General features: G+C 40.5%; 1 protein-coding gene across 2 annotated transcripts in view; it reads right to left on the minus strand.

Moving 5' to 3' along the window:
* Positions 1-14,435, minus strand: part of LOC137126347 (zinc finger protein 469) — a 177,412-nt gene that overhangs the window by 37,993 nt on the left and 124,984 nt on the right. For both annotated transcript variants that reach the window (XM_067503017.1, XM_067503018.1), the window contains one exon: positions 2,859-3,064. The gene's annotated coding sequence lies outside the window, so the exon portion shown is untranslated. The remainder of the gene's footprint in view (positions 1-2,858; positions 3,065-14,435) is intronic.

Raw genomic sequence — 14,435 nt, forward strand, 5'->3', positions numbered from 1 at the left:
TTTCAGCATACAAAATTTCATATAGGCCCTTAAGGCACAGAATCTCCAATCATCATATCACTGAACAGCAAATATGCATTATTGCATCTTAATAAAGTATCTCAACCAGCTATTTAATGCATAATTATTGTGAGAACAGGCAAATTAAACTACCAATGTGAGCATTTTTCTCTGAGGTTTTAGTCACTGTTAACTTGTACTACTGAAGCCTAATAAAAGTCAGCTCAGACCTGTCAACTGTGAGGATAAGAGGTCATATCTCTATGACTGTGTATTTTGTATCACAAGAATAAATAATCTCCAATGTGTCATGTAACCTTAGTGACTTGTCTGGACAGTACCTGCTGAGCTCAAAATAAACACAGCTTAAAGCCATTATCATGCCCCTTAGACACTGAAGTAGATTAAACACTCAGACCAAGTTGCCTCATAGCCTCTTTAACAATCATAAAATGCAAATTTGTATTAATAATAATAATAAAGAATGGATAAGTGCCAAATCCCACTTCCTGAGGTTATCTTTTTATTATTATTAGGTTATCTCTGCACATCCTGTGCAGAGATAGAAGTAATTCTGAAGTAATTCTGCCTGCATGTATCATTGTCACTTGATGCATGTGGATGTTTCCCAAGAAGAATTACTTTAGCTCCTACATTTGCATGTGCTTTTCTATATTTCTCTCTCCTAGTAATCATGATCCTGCTGGTGAAAGAGTTGGGGTAGTGTGGTTGTTGGGTAGTCCTGAGTTACATTAACGTGCAGTGTAAGACATGGGAGGTGGTAGCAGGGTCAGAGGTCATTGTACCATTGCAAACAAATGAGCCACCCAGTGAGGAAGTCAACAAGAGATGCTTTCCTCTGCAGCCTTGTAAGCCCCAGCAACGGCAGCTGCTGGCAAACATGTGTGTGACAAATGTGCCATGTGAACAAATGACAGGGTCTCAATCATCACCATATGGGTTTGCCACACAAACGCAGCAGAAAGGTCGGGAGAAGACTGCATAGGGTGTAGAGAGACAGTGGTGGGAGAAACTGCAAACACAATAAAAGAGAATGAGGCAGACATTGATAGGACATGTTGAGGGTTCTATGGGAAATTCCACAATACACATCTCACTGGAGGTCTGATTGCAAGAGCAAGACTCAAAAAGCTGAGTTAACTTCACCAGTAGAGTTATTGAACGAAGACCCTCTGTTGCGAAAATCATGGGTGAGATCCTGCTGTCAGCTGGCCTGCAATCAAGGAGGTTGTACTGTGAATTCTATAGTTGCCTTTGGGGGTTAATGATCAGCAAACAGTCTCATGATGACCTCCTTCTCTAATTCTATCCCACTGAAATCCACTTTGATACACACACTGTCCTGACTGACTGACTGATCAGATGCAGCCCAACACACACGCACACAGACACAGACACAGACACACACACACACACACACACACACACACACACACACACACACAGGGATGGTAATGATTTATTTCACTTCTCGTTCAGAAGAATTTATCACAATTATTTAGTGTCCCATGAAGGCTTCTATATTCACTTATAGTATGGTACCATAATGCATTTAATCAGTCAATCCTCATTTTCCACAGTTTCATTTCATAATTTTATTTGCCTCAGGCTTCTGTCTTTCCTCTATCTTGTGCTTTTTTTGTATTTTCCTTTCTCTTTCTCGCCCCCTCACCAGCTCTGGAAAGTACATTCGCACAGTTCAACAGTGACACAAGGACCGTCTCCTTCATGGCAAACCATGCGTGTGTTTTTTCAATTAAGCCGGGCTCCTGTACACTATTCTTTTGGGAAACCATAATTCTCATGGCCCAGAAGAAACTAATGGAAAGTCGCTTAGTTTTTTTCCAGGAGAAGTATTGGAAAGACCCATTCCCCAGCAGCGTGTCAGACTAGTGAGGATGGAGAGCAAAACCATAAGAACACTGTCTATAAGAATACAGGAGGTGTTGATAGAAGAGGAAGGCCTCACCCAGGGGTATCAGGGTGCAGGAGCTCATTGGGAGTATAGAAACAGGAAGGAGGTGAGCGCAAAAACTACAGTTGGATAGATTTCCTAGGGAATGTGGATGAAAGTGAACAAGTCACAGGCCGGATCTGAATTGCCCAGCAGGGAGGAGGACAGATCCACTGAAATCACTTCAAAGCCTGATGCCACTGGGCTGAAGATGAGTACAGACTATCTCCTGTACTTTTTATCTAAAGACATGAGCCCTGATAGCCTCTTGCACCCATTTGCCTTAAACAGCAATCAAATGCAAATAAACATATCGACACAAACACAAGAAACACAGCAACACACTAGCCCAGCTATCTACGAGATTTAACAGCTCTTTTGAAATTAGAGGGTAGTATCACTGTGTGGCTGTATATTACACAACCAGTAAGGCCAGACCAACAATAAAAGTCAACAGAGTGACAGAGCTATCACAGGAGATTCATCTCCAGTCATATGTTGCCAAAGTTCCCATCCCATAACTGATGTCCCATCATCCTTTTTTCCAGAACTTCTCAGCCCCAGTTTGACCCTTTTCTTTGCCCGACCAGCAGATGCCATTTATCACCATTAACATAAACCATTACTGCATGTTCACTCAGCCTGCACTTGTACATAAACAGTGTAGGAAGTGCACAAATATGCAGACACATATACATATTGTATACTTGCCTCCTCACACACACGCACGCACGCACACACAGATGCATATGCACATTAAAAGTGGGAGGGACCTATACCCCCCTCCCCTCCAACAATTAACAGAGACAGACAGGGAAGGACAGCAGTGAGAGAGATACAGGCAACAACAGCACACAGGAAGGAGGCAAGTCTGAAGTCTTACCTCAAGAGTAATGCTGTGGAGCCAATGCAAGGGAAAGCCTCATGACTGTAGCGGTCTTTCTCAGTCTTTGTCTCTTTGTATCTCTCAGCTGTGGGAGGCAGCCACTGAGGCGCACAGACAGCGCAAAGCACAGCAGCAGTCAGCACACTCTACAGGAAGCAATGGAGCCGCGCAGATCCTGGGCCCATCCGCTCACGCTCTGCCTTCTGAGGATGAAAAGAGAAGACTTCATTACCAGCTGTAAGACCACGCCTCCAGTCTCCCTCCTCCCAACACTCTCCCCTTCCTCCCCTCCTCCTTCACTCCTTCCTCGCTTCACTTCCACACTCCCAGCCAGTAGCACAGTCCAGAAACTATCCCAGCCAAAAGAGGGGAGCAGACTGCCAAAGAAAACCAGCACTGTGCAGTGCACAGAGAGAGGGGGACAGGGACAGATGAAAAAGGAGATAAGAAGACAAGAGAGTGGCACATATCATTTGGCTTATACTGTTTCAGTTGTTCTGTTTTGCCAGTGAAACACTTGAAAATGCAGTGATGAAGGATAAAGTGTGTGTGTGTGTGTGTGTGTGTGTGTGTGTGTGTGTGTGTGTGTGTGTGTGTGCGTGTGTCAGTGTAAGGGGTATGGGGGGTGTTAAATGAAAATAAAGTAAACTAAAGAAGGAAAAAAAGAAGCAGGAGAACTAAATATGGACAAAGTGTAAGGCAGTAGGGCTTCACTTACAGGAAGAGTAGATTGAGTGAGGGACACAGGCAGATGGAAAGAAACAAACAAAATTGGTAATCAATTCACCATTTTAGGTAGAAAGGTAAAAAGACCTAATTAAGAGTTAATGTAAAATAGATGCCATGAAAAGAGTTCTAGGGCGTGGGGATGTCTGTCCCTGTTTCTATAATTTTACTAGCTGCTTTCATTGTCAACACTCTGAATGAGGATGATGTCCATCTTCAGAGTGTCTTTGGCCTCCTTGTCATCACCTCTGCTTTTTTTCTTATGTCAAAGTGAACTTTTTCTACATCAGACAGGGAAAATAGGCTTAAAAGCACTAGCTGTTTACTGTCTGTAATTATGAGGGGCTGGGTACGCTCAACCCAGGCAAAGCTCTGCACCCTGCCCCCAGTGCCACCACACATAAACCTAGCTCTGCCAAGTCTGCCAGTTGAATCTGGACCACGGCACAGAAAGAGAGGAGAAAAAGTAAGAGAAAAGAGAAGCAAAAACAGCAAAGTTTAAAGCCTGAGATCTACTTCTAATTAACAAACGCGTTGGCAAGGACTAATTCACTCAACTTCAGAAACAAAGCAGACACAGTAGAGATTGTTCTAAACAAGTTACAGTTATCACTTGACTTGAGTTCAAACTGTACTGTAGGTCCTTGACACGAATCACCAAAATAAAGTTCAAAATAGAGATTTCCCAAGAATTTTACATTTTAGAGTCTCATTTGCTGGTAACAGCTGCAAAAGTTGCAGGTGAACCTAAAGTACCATTTCTCTATAGTAATATCCAGCTATGGAAAACAAAATGCTATAATATGAAGAAAGAGAATGTTTGCACAAGGAAGTTTCAAAGGATCACAGAGAAAAAAAAGACTGTAAATTCAACATGATGTAATAAAGAGCTACTGAACTTTCGCAGCATATGATGAGTTAAAGCAGGATTTATACAGATCTCTAGTGATCTCCCACACTAGCATTAACACCTTCACAGATCCTGTCTGTGGCATAATGGTGTCAAATTTACAAAACAGTACTTAGTGTTATGGGCTGCCTTCATTGTAAATTGTGAAAGCCTAGGCCTTGGGTTAGGCTTTGAGACAGTTAGTGTTGGGGGGTGTAGAAAATGTCAGAGAAAGGGGAGACAAACTCTTTACTGCTAAGAAACAGTAATCCCTCAAAACCTGAAACATGGGCAACCGTTCTGTGGTGTTTTGGTCTTTAATCTGAGGCTTTAGTCACAAAGAAAAGACTAATCCAACATCTGAGAGCTGCTGTTTGCTTATTTTCTACTATGTAATCAAGAATTGTCATTACCAGAATGATAGTAAATAGACAAAAATAGCACAAACTGGCACTATAATAAGGATAATTAAAACAGTAATGACAGTCTGTCAATTACACTTAGCAGCAGTAATCTGATTGTACCTCCGGATTTAAAATGTGGATTTAGGACTGAGGTGAAATTCACCTGAAAGGACACTATTACATCCAGCCACTAGAGGCTGAGTTGAGCTGTACAAATAGAGCTTATTAAAGTCAGACATGAAGCAAAGTTGGTCACTAAACCATTTAGACAATGTCTTTTTCAGCCTACTCCATGTTTCTGTCTTTGGAAGGATGAACCTTTGTATCTCTCCATTTCATAGGTTAGGTTACTCTACCTTTCTTGTTTCTATAGTTTTGGTTCTTTTCCAAGCAAGTCCTTCCTCATATTCTATTCTCATCCTGTGTGTCAAACAAATGCATGTGCCATTTGTGCAAAAAAAAAAAAAAAAATACAATTCCGCTTTTTTACAAACAACACATTGGAATGAGATGTAAGGTTTAGGCGATACATGAATGCTAAATATAAACACAAGTTTACAAAAATAGGCCTTAAACAAAGTAGGCTGCAGAAACCATGAGACAATCCTCTTATAGGACCTTCAGGTTAGAGAAAAGCTAAAAACATGTTGCCTCAAACATCTGGTCAAACATCATTGTGCTCCTTTTAAACTTTATTATTAGCACAGAATTAAAATCTTCAACATCAGTAATTGTAGAATCACAATGCCATGCAAGTGAAGTAAACTGGCTAAATGAAACAAGAAGATACTTTGAGAGTTTGACCCCATTCAGTTTAGTGCATATCAGAGACAATGTGTCCTTGGATACAATCCTATTAGACTTCAGGATTCAATCATAGGTTGTTGAAAAATTGAAATTTCACTCTTAATGACCTGAATTGAAAGCAGAGTCAACGCAGATGGAAAAAGAGGGGCTTTTGTGAGATGTATCAAAGTAAAGGAGGAGTGAGAGTTTGACTCCTCAACATTTCCAGCATGAATATGGTGATTGTTTAAACCTAGCCCTGGGGCTTATGCATATTAGGACACCAATGGCTTGTATTATACTAGCCTAAACAAGTATTTCTAGTTCATGCAGGGCATTCAAAACACATATTCTTAACTGTCTAAGGTGTCTAAATAGTCTTTTTCTCTCCTTTTCACTCTCTGTGGCAGAAAAAAAGTCATATATAAAACACCAGTGCTAAACACATAAAATGTTTTACTGACCTTGGCGTGTTCCCCTTAGGGAGCAAAACCTGGGTCAAAAAAACAAATTAAACTCTGGAGGCCTCAAGCAGGCAGACCTTTATCAGCCTGCTGTACAGTTATTAGTAAATCTGAAGTATTTCTTTAATGCCATGGAAACATCGCACTAACTTTCACCTTCTCAAAGAATCACAATAATTAGGAACCAATTCTGGCTCTCAGCGAAAAAAAGGATGAATTAGTGTGGCCATGGCAGGAAGATGGTGGAGTCAAGTGTCGTGCCCTGGTTATATTCCACAATAATAGGATCCCTCTGGAGTACACACAGTCATTAGGGTTGCAGTGTTGCAGCGCTGCTTTAGAGCTTAAAACCTACAGTAAGAGAACTGTATTTCTTTGCTTTAAAATGATTTTGCTGCAGCTGCATTGAGCATGGACAGTACCAGGGTCATTCCAGGTCATTTTGTTGACACGCCCAGTCCCCAATGAAAGGCCTCCACATTGCCACCAGCACCAATGCTCCTGTAACTGTCAATTAGGGCAGAGAGTGTAGAAAGTGACTATATGTGGTGACTATATTCCATGAATCACTGACTGCTACACACCTAAAATGCCCAATAAAAACTAATAAATTAAGCCTTTACAGCAGGAATGTACAGTATTTACAAACACAAGTACTAGTTCTAGTTTGGTTAGTCAGACAAGAAGGCGCCCCAGAAAACTGTGGTTTTGAACTAAGACACAGGTGATGATGGCTGAATTGAAAGGTCTAACACCTCTTTAACCAATTCTTCCCTCTGTTCACCTTTTGGGCTGTGGAGCTGCCAGGCTAAATAGCCAAACTCAACTCTGAGAATTTCACACCTACAATGGCCATGGCCAGCGATGGGCAGAGCCCATCACACCCTGGTGTGCCATTTCAGACTCAGAGAACCCAGCAGCCATGAAGACATGCTCTTCCCCAGGGCAAACATTGGGCACCCCAGCCAGTGCAGACTTCGCAGCTTGGCGATGTGTACTTGCCACATTATGTGGACCAGGAGTGATGATGTTCCCAGGGAGACAAATTCTGAGCTTTAGGCTAGGAGGAGGTGAGTGGTGTGTGCGTGTGTGTGGGTCTTTTTGTGTATGGTTGAGTGAAGAGCTGAAGAAAGACGTTCTGGATGAAAAGAAGAAGAAATGGGGGGGGGCAATGTTGTGGATTTTCTTGTGTTAAAAAAAATCTAACATTATTTAAAACTAGTACATCTTAATCTGTATCTGTATACAGTAGTTTAAAAATTAATTAAAGTTTGGATGTTTTTAATGGCAGGTGAAACCAGTCTCGAAAGACAGTTGGATGTAGTTCATGCCAGGTCACCACTCACCACATTGTGCCTCTTTACATCTACCAAAACATACCAGAATGATCATCCATATTTCGATTAAGTTTGCTATGCTTCCATAGAAAAAATTCTCTATTTAGCACACAATAAATAAATAACATTTTCATTCTTTGGAAAACCCAACCCATTTGCTAATCATGTTCACAGAGTGAAAACAAGATAATCACTATGCTGAGCCTCCGTAGACTGGTGTCTCAGGCTAAACTGTAGCTAATTGAAGGGTAACTGACTCAAAATGTCATTTATGTCTGGAACATAGTGATAAAGTGATAAAGTTAAATACTAAAACACATATCAATGTTTCCTTTTGGGTCCTATCTTCCGTTGTCTTTATTTTGTTCGATTAAAGTGTCTGGGACGAAATAGAAAAGCGTGCTGGATAGAGCTGCCGTTGAACTGTAGCAGAGCCACAGAAAAGCAAACACAGAGATGCCTGGCCCTCATCTGCACAAACAGGCCTTTCAATCCTTCCCCTCACTTTTGTCCCATCAATACATCACTCTTCATGGAGACCAAAGCCACCAACTCCAACCTTTCCTCTGGCCCCTCCAAACAGAGAGGTGAATGGTGTCTACTGTACTGTGCCTTCCACCACTCCCCTCTCTGTGGGGTAGAACACATTTTGACAGGCCTGTATTTGTGGCCGGCCGAAGTCGTGTTGGAATGAATCATCCAAAATCCTCTCGCTGGATGTGCATTTATATTGAGTGTTGGTCAACTGGGTCTGCGTGTGTGGTCTATGTAGGAAAGGGTGCAGAAAAATAAGATAAGTCCTTTAACGAGCAACAAAACTCAAAACTGTTAGTCTGTGTTTTTTATCTGTTTGTGTCTGTATCGATGAATATATTTCAAGTTTTCTCTGGTGGTCCCGGTAAATGAATTTGTAGGAACAGTCAGTGAAATAAACCCAGTGATCAATACTATTTTATGAAAGGAAACTTTCAGATATTTGTCTGTCCTATAACAATACTTGCTCATACAAAAAGTTAAAAGTTACTTCTTACTAAGATCGTGCATCTGTGCACAGATTACTTCAACTGGTGTCAAGTTCTATCAAATCTATTATCACACTCTGTGCATTTGCGTGATTCTAATCATGTGGATATCATCATAAATTATGCTTCTTTTTTTTCAAATTTGTATTTATGTTTTCCATTGTTTACACAAAGAAAGAGTTTACATTGTAAGCACTGGAAAATATCAATTTGAGTTAATTAACTTAAACTAATGTAGCCATAACTAAACATTAGGATGTTTTTTGCATGGAATGAGGACTGAATTTGGAATAAACAAATGGGCTAATGACTACAGTTTTAGGAAGATTTGGGAAAATGTTTCCATGGCATATCCTTTATTTATTAGCACTGAAAGCTTTATGCAACGCTAATCAGGAAGCCTTTAATGCAAAAAAGAACATAGAGGTCACGGACTCCTACAAATTCATTGTGACTCATCTGAGACAAATGCAGCATGTGTTTCTGCAAAATTTTATGTGAAAGTTATTGAACTGTTGCTGATAGATAAAGCTTCTTAAGTAATGGCCTCAACATAACCTTAAACAGGCATAATTCAGAAGTTTTCTTTTAAGTAAATGCAAAGTATTTCACGCCAATTACAAACATTTACACACTTTATCAAAGCTTATTAAATATTTCATCAACCTAATAATGACCCATTATTAATTCACTATTTATTTTAAGTCTTTATTATAGTCTCCATCTCAGTTTGCACACACACGCACTCACACACACACGCAAGCACGCACGCACACACACACACACACACACACACACACACACACACAAACCAATGCTGCATCACCCCATGAATCCTTCAGTGCACTGTCTCAGTGGCTGTGTGGTAACAATGGGAGCTGGGGTGAGCTAAGGCAGACTTCTCTGGTCCTTCTCCACATAAACCTTTAATATGAGGCCTCCTCAGCACCAGTCAGCCATCTAAAGGCAGTGTACCCTGTAATTGACCTTAAAAATACTTTCCGGGGAGGTCGGCAGCCATGTCATTGGCCTTCGGCCCAAGCAGTGGCCACAGCTCCTCAGCCCAGAGGAGCCTGGGAAGGCCTCACAGGGTATATTTAGTGGCCCTGTCCTTTGAGTGAAGCAGGAGATGCAGATAATGCCAGTCTGTGCATAAAACCACTCCACCGCCCACGAGTGGCCCTCTAACAGGCACATTTCCCTCTCCCACGGGGATGTGTTTCCTGAAGTCAAATATCAACCATATGAAAAGGTAGTGAATGTACAGTACAAACCCAGACTCTGACCAGAACTTGTTTCTCTTATGAAAGAGGGACAGAAGCATGTGACAAGATGTTGCAGGTGTGCATTGGAATTTATTCATATGGCTATCACCAGACATTCATAATACAAGCACCTTTCAAAACACTTAAGGACACTGTAAAGAGCAATCAACAAGCAAGTTAAACCAAAGACAATACATTTTATATATCAACACCCAAAGTGGTTTCCAATGCACCCATTTATTTTATGCTGTATCAGTGCTCACCTGTCAGAGCTTCAGTGTCAAAGTTTGGGGAGCTACAGTACAGCTTGTACAACCTAACAAAAGGTGCATCATAATATGAACTAAAAGTAGAATATTGTTTATATATTAGTTTTTTGATAATATATGATGACATCAATCATGGGAAATACAAATTGCCTTAGTATCTGATACTGTATTATACTTTATGAAACTGTCAAGTTCTCAAATGTTTTGTGTGACTTTTAAGTTCCACCGTTGTTTGCAATAACTGCATTTGAACGTCAGTAGTTTATTAAAGCTGTCCAAGCCTTTATTCAACAATAGATCACCAGTGACACTCTGGTCTCCAGAGACATAGGAAGAGTGGGGAAATAGCAACATGGTATACAGTAGGCATGAAAAACCCTCAAAGGAAAGCTGTGATTCATGCTTTAGTGTAGGGCATAAGGCAGAGCTAGAGAGCTGAGAAAAGGTATGTAGAGGTATGTACATAGAAATATTGATACCTGATCAGAATTTGTATTGGCAAATATTCAGTAAGAGAATCAGATGCTCATCAGGGCAAATAAATCTTCAACAGGACCAATATTTTTTTGTTAGTTTGTTTTGTCTTTACTATTGCTTCTGCACTTAGATTTTGTGTCTTACTCACTTTTCCTGACTGATTCACTTCTTTAAAGATCCTAATTCCACCGCTCAGCTTAGGTTGTTATGTTATTTCCTTTATGTAACTGGTTGGTACAGACGTACAGTGTGGTATGAACAGCATGTGTGTAGTTGTTGCAACTAACGCACTCAGGCACTGGTTTCTTTGAGAGAATGATGTCAGGTGCATTTGATAAAATAATCTCCTGCTTCACTGGCTACTCCTTTCTGATTGGCTGATACAAGTTTCTCAGCATATCAGGGGGCATGCACTGCTACACAGTAGAGCGATGCAACAAAGCCTTTAATTTGATGTGAGTGAACTGCTTGAGCTCCTTTCTGCACTTAAAACTATTCCAATAAAAACAGTGGCCCTCATTCTTGACAGGTGTAGCCATTAGCAATCATAATAATTAATATTACTTGACTGAGTCCCACTGGCCATTAATATTATGTAGGGAAGTCACAGAGGTGCTTATACTGGAGGTCTTTATTCAACAATTTATGGTTATAATCTTATTTCTAGATTATAATCTAGTGATGAAAGAAACACTGGGGCAACACGACCTTTGAAAATTGAATTTGCTAGAGTGAAGATGTGTCACTCAACTAGATTGGCTAGAGCTACATAATCAGTGACGTGCAGGTATACAGTGGTGAAACAACCTTTGATATTGTTCATTTTTACCTGTAAATGCAATAGTCAGCAATGGCCAAGAGCAGAAGGGGTTTAGTGAAAGCAAACAGTTTGCCAACCTTAGTGTCACTTGCTGCTGTGTCCAGATAATCTTTCACATTACACACTCAAAGTTTAACTCTCTTTGCCAAAAAAATGCTACACCGTGCAGCTTGGCTGTGAAAGAGAACAGTGCTGTCAGAGAATAAAATACTGTAGGTCTACAGAGAAATAAAGGATCAGATCATTAAATACAATGAAGATTTTGTTGCTTTTGTTTTTCTTGTGTTTTCAGTTATGGGTGAGACAAAGCAGATGGCTCAGAATAAAGTACTATCACCTTTAAATTCCTCATATCAGCACTGAGAGAGGCTGCAGTCACTTGTGCCTGTCTCTGCTCCTAACCAGTGGAAACCACAAGCCTTGGCAAGCTTTAGCCACACCAAAAGCCAGCTCCACTTGTCTAACTATAGATTTCATGGCCTCCAGCAAAGCACTTGGATCTCTAACAGCAACACGGCTGAAGCCTTGTTTGACTTTGCCTATAAACAGGGGCTGAGCTAGAATTGTACTATTGAGGTGGCCAGTCTGGGGCGCAGGCTCAATATAGGGTGGCACCTTTAGAAAACGTTTTAAAAAATATAAAAACCTTTTTGAAAATAAGAAACTCTATAATAGTGGGGTAATAGTGTATCTATTAAGTGTTTGTTCAGTGTCAGAAATGACAAATATGTAACTTATCTCCCATTTTTAGCTCTAAATAGTCATCAATAAATAATAATAAACATTTAGAGAGAGGAAACAATCCATTCTTTGCTGGGATAATCTGCCTGGTTCTATCTACAGTGTTCTACAGTGGTGAACCACCACCTTGTCACTCTTGGAGGGGGTGACATCTGGGATGGCCAATCAGATTTTGGCCACTCTTGTGGTCCCACTCCTGGCCATAGAATTATTCAAAGGCTGCCATGAACTAAAAAAATAACGATAGTATTAATCTTCAAATCTTTGTTTAGAGGGTTTTTTAGTCTCTTAACAATACCCATGCACAAAACCACCAAGGTAGCAGAAAATGGGACAAAGAAAGAGACAGTTACTATCAAGAGATTTGGGATCTTCTCCAAAGAGACTGCCCCTAAGAATAAAATCAGAGCCCAAGAACAACAAAGAAACACTTTTGATCAACTGTATAAAAAGAGAGCTACAGAACTCTGCAGACAGGGGTTCATGTGCTCACCGTGGTCACGGTGACAGATCTGCTGACCACTCCTGGCCCATCTGGGCTGCCGGTGGCGCTCTGCCTGCTCTCTAAGGACAGCGAGTTCAGACTAGTAATTTTGTTCAGATGAGCTAAAGCAATATTTTCAGATTAATATGAGCCATATTCTTTTAGAACTGTCCTTTCTTCTTCTCATTCCCTTCCTGCATTTTTTTTTTTTTTTTTTTTTTTTTTACATCCATGTCCAAAAACGTCTGGCTGAAGATGAAAGAAAGAATAAGAAGAGAGAATAAGAAAGTCAGTGAGGGAAGCTGAACAACTTTTATGCTTTGTGAGGCAGACACACTGGATAGCCAGTAGCAGTGTGACACTGTTTGTTCTTTTATCATTCTTTTGAGTTTCTACTATTGCAGCCAAAGATGCAATTTTTTTTAGGAACTGCTTATTTCATATGGTAAAGGGAAATGTATGAATGCCTTGAGCTTTTACCTTTACTCCCTCCATGGTTAGTTTTATAATCTGTACCAAGTGGATAGATTTACGGTCACCAACTCATCATTTTTATGTCATCCGGTGATGCTGAATAAGTTAAATAAACCCCTCAGTGGTGCTCTGTTACTACTTGGAAGACGATTTGCACCAGCTGTGCACTACATGTTCAAAGATGCTCAATACAACCTCAAGTACTTTTCCTTTTCAAACATTTTCAATGTAATATCCCTGAAATGTGTTGGAGTTTCTCAAGAAATTAATGTAAGCTGTATCATATCATACGGGAATGAGATTGCTCCAGCTGTGATTACTCTGGCTTGGCAAAGGTATCTGTATTTAGGATTCAGGAAATCACAGCTGTCCCTGTCCTGCAGCTGCTCACCGAGCATGTGACTGGCTGCATAATCAGCCCATCCTGATGATACACAGCACTATAAATCTCTTTGGCATTCAGAGAGAAGCATCAAGAAACAGTATTCCTGATATGTGTTGTGATAACGCAAACCAGATAAGATTTAACAGAAAGAAGCTGAAACCGTGGATTAATTGGCATCTAGACAGCTGGCTGGCTTTGTTGTTGGAGCAACGCCAGCTGGATGAAAAGCAACCTTGCATGCCAAGGTTTTCATCAGCTGGCCATTTTGTTAATGTACAGTACTTGGAAAATTGCAGATTAATCAGCTTTCTCCCAATAGTTAGTGAAACAACACCTCAGATCCATAATCTCTATGCTGTGTTTTCTAAAGTCTACCATCCTGAAGGACATACCTTTATTTATTTCATATAGATAAGGCAAGCAGCCACTTTGGTTAGGGATCTTATAGCCTCATAGAACCAACTTGCTGATGAAGGAACGATGTGCAGCAATGGCATTCTTCAGGGCTGTGATTATTATTATTATTATTTATCTATTTTATTTTTTGGGTTTCCCAGCCTTAAAGTAGCCAATGAGTGTCACTGTGTTTCTGCCTCGTAAGCGGGACCTCTGGCTGGATGTCACCCTCTAACCAATTCTGCTGATCATTGCTGGGTGAATAATGAAGCAAGAGTTTAACTCCTGCTTCTGCGTTTCTGATGTTTTTTCTGGAACCTTTCCCCCCATCCATCTGCCACACTACATGACGATGATGTCACGACTGGGCTTTCTTATTGGCTAAGCCCTGTTCACCCGCAGTGATTGAACGGTACAATTGAAGAGTGGGTTTGAAAAGGAACATGAAATTAGTGGTGACTCATCTGTGGCCCCAATGTTATTATACTATTTCTTCACCACTAGTGATTTCAATCGATCTCAATAAGACCAAAAAAGCCAAAAATATGCATCTCTATCCGAAAGATGGAAAAAATGATTTTTTTATAGCCATTTTTTTTTTTACATTCTGTAGATGCTAGATATGTAGAAATGCC

The sequence above is a fragment of the Channa argus genome, chromosome 4 (genome assembly GCF_033026475.1).
Source record: "Channa argus isolate prfri chromosome 4, Channa argus male v1.0, whole genome shotgun sequence".
Taxonomy (NCBI): domain Eukaryota; kingdom Metazoa; phylum Chordata; class Actinopteri; order Anabantiformes; family Channidae; genus Channa; species Channa argus.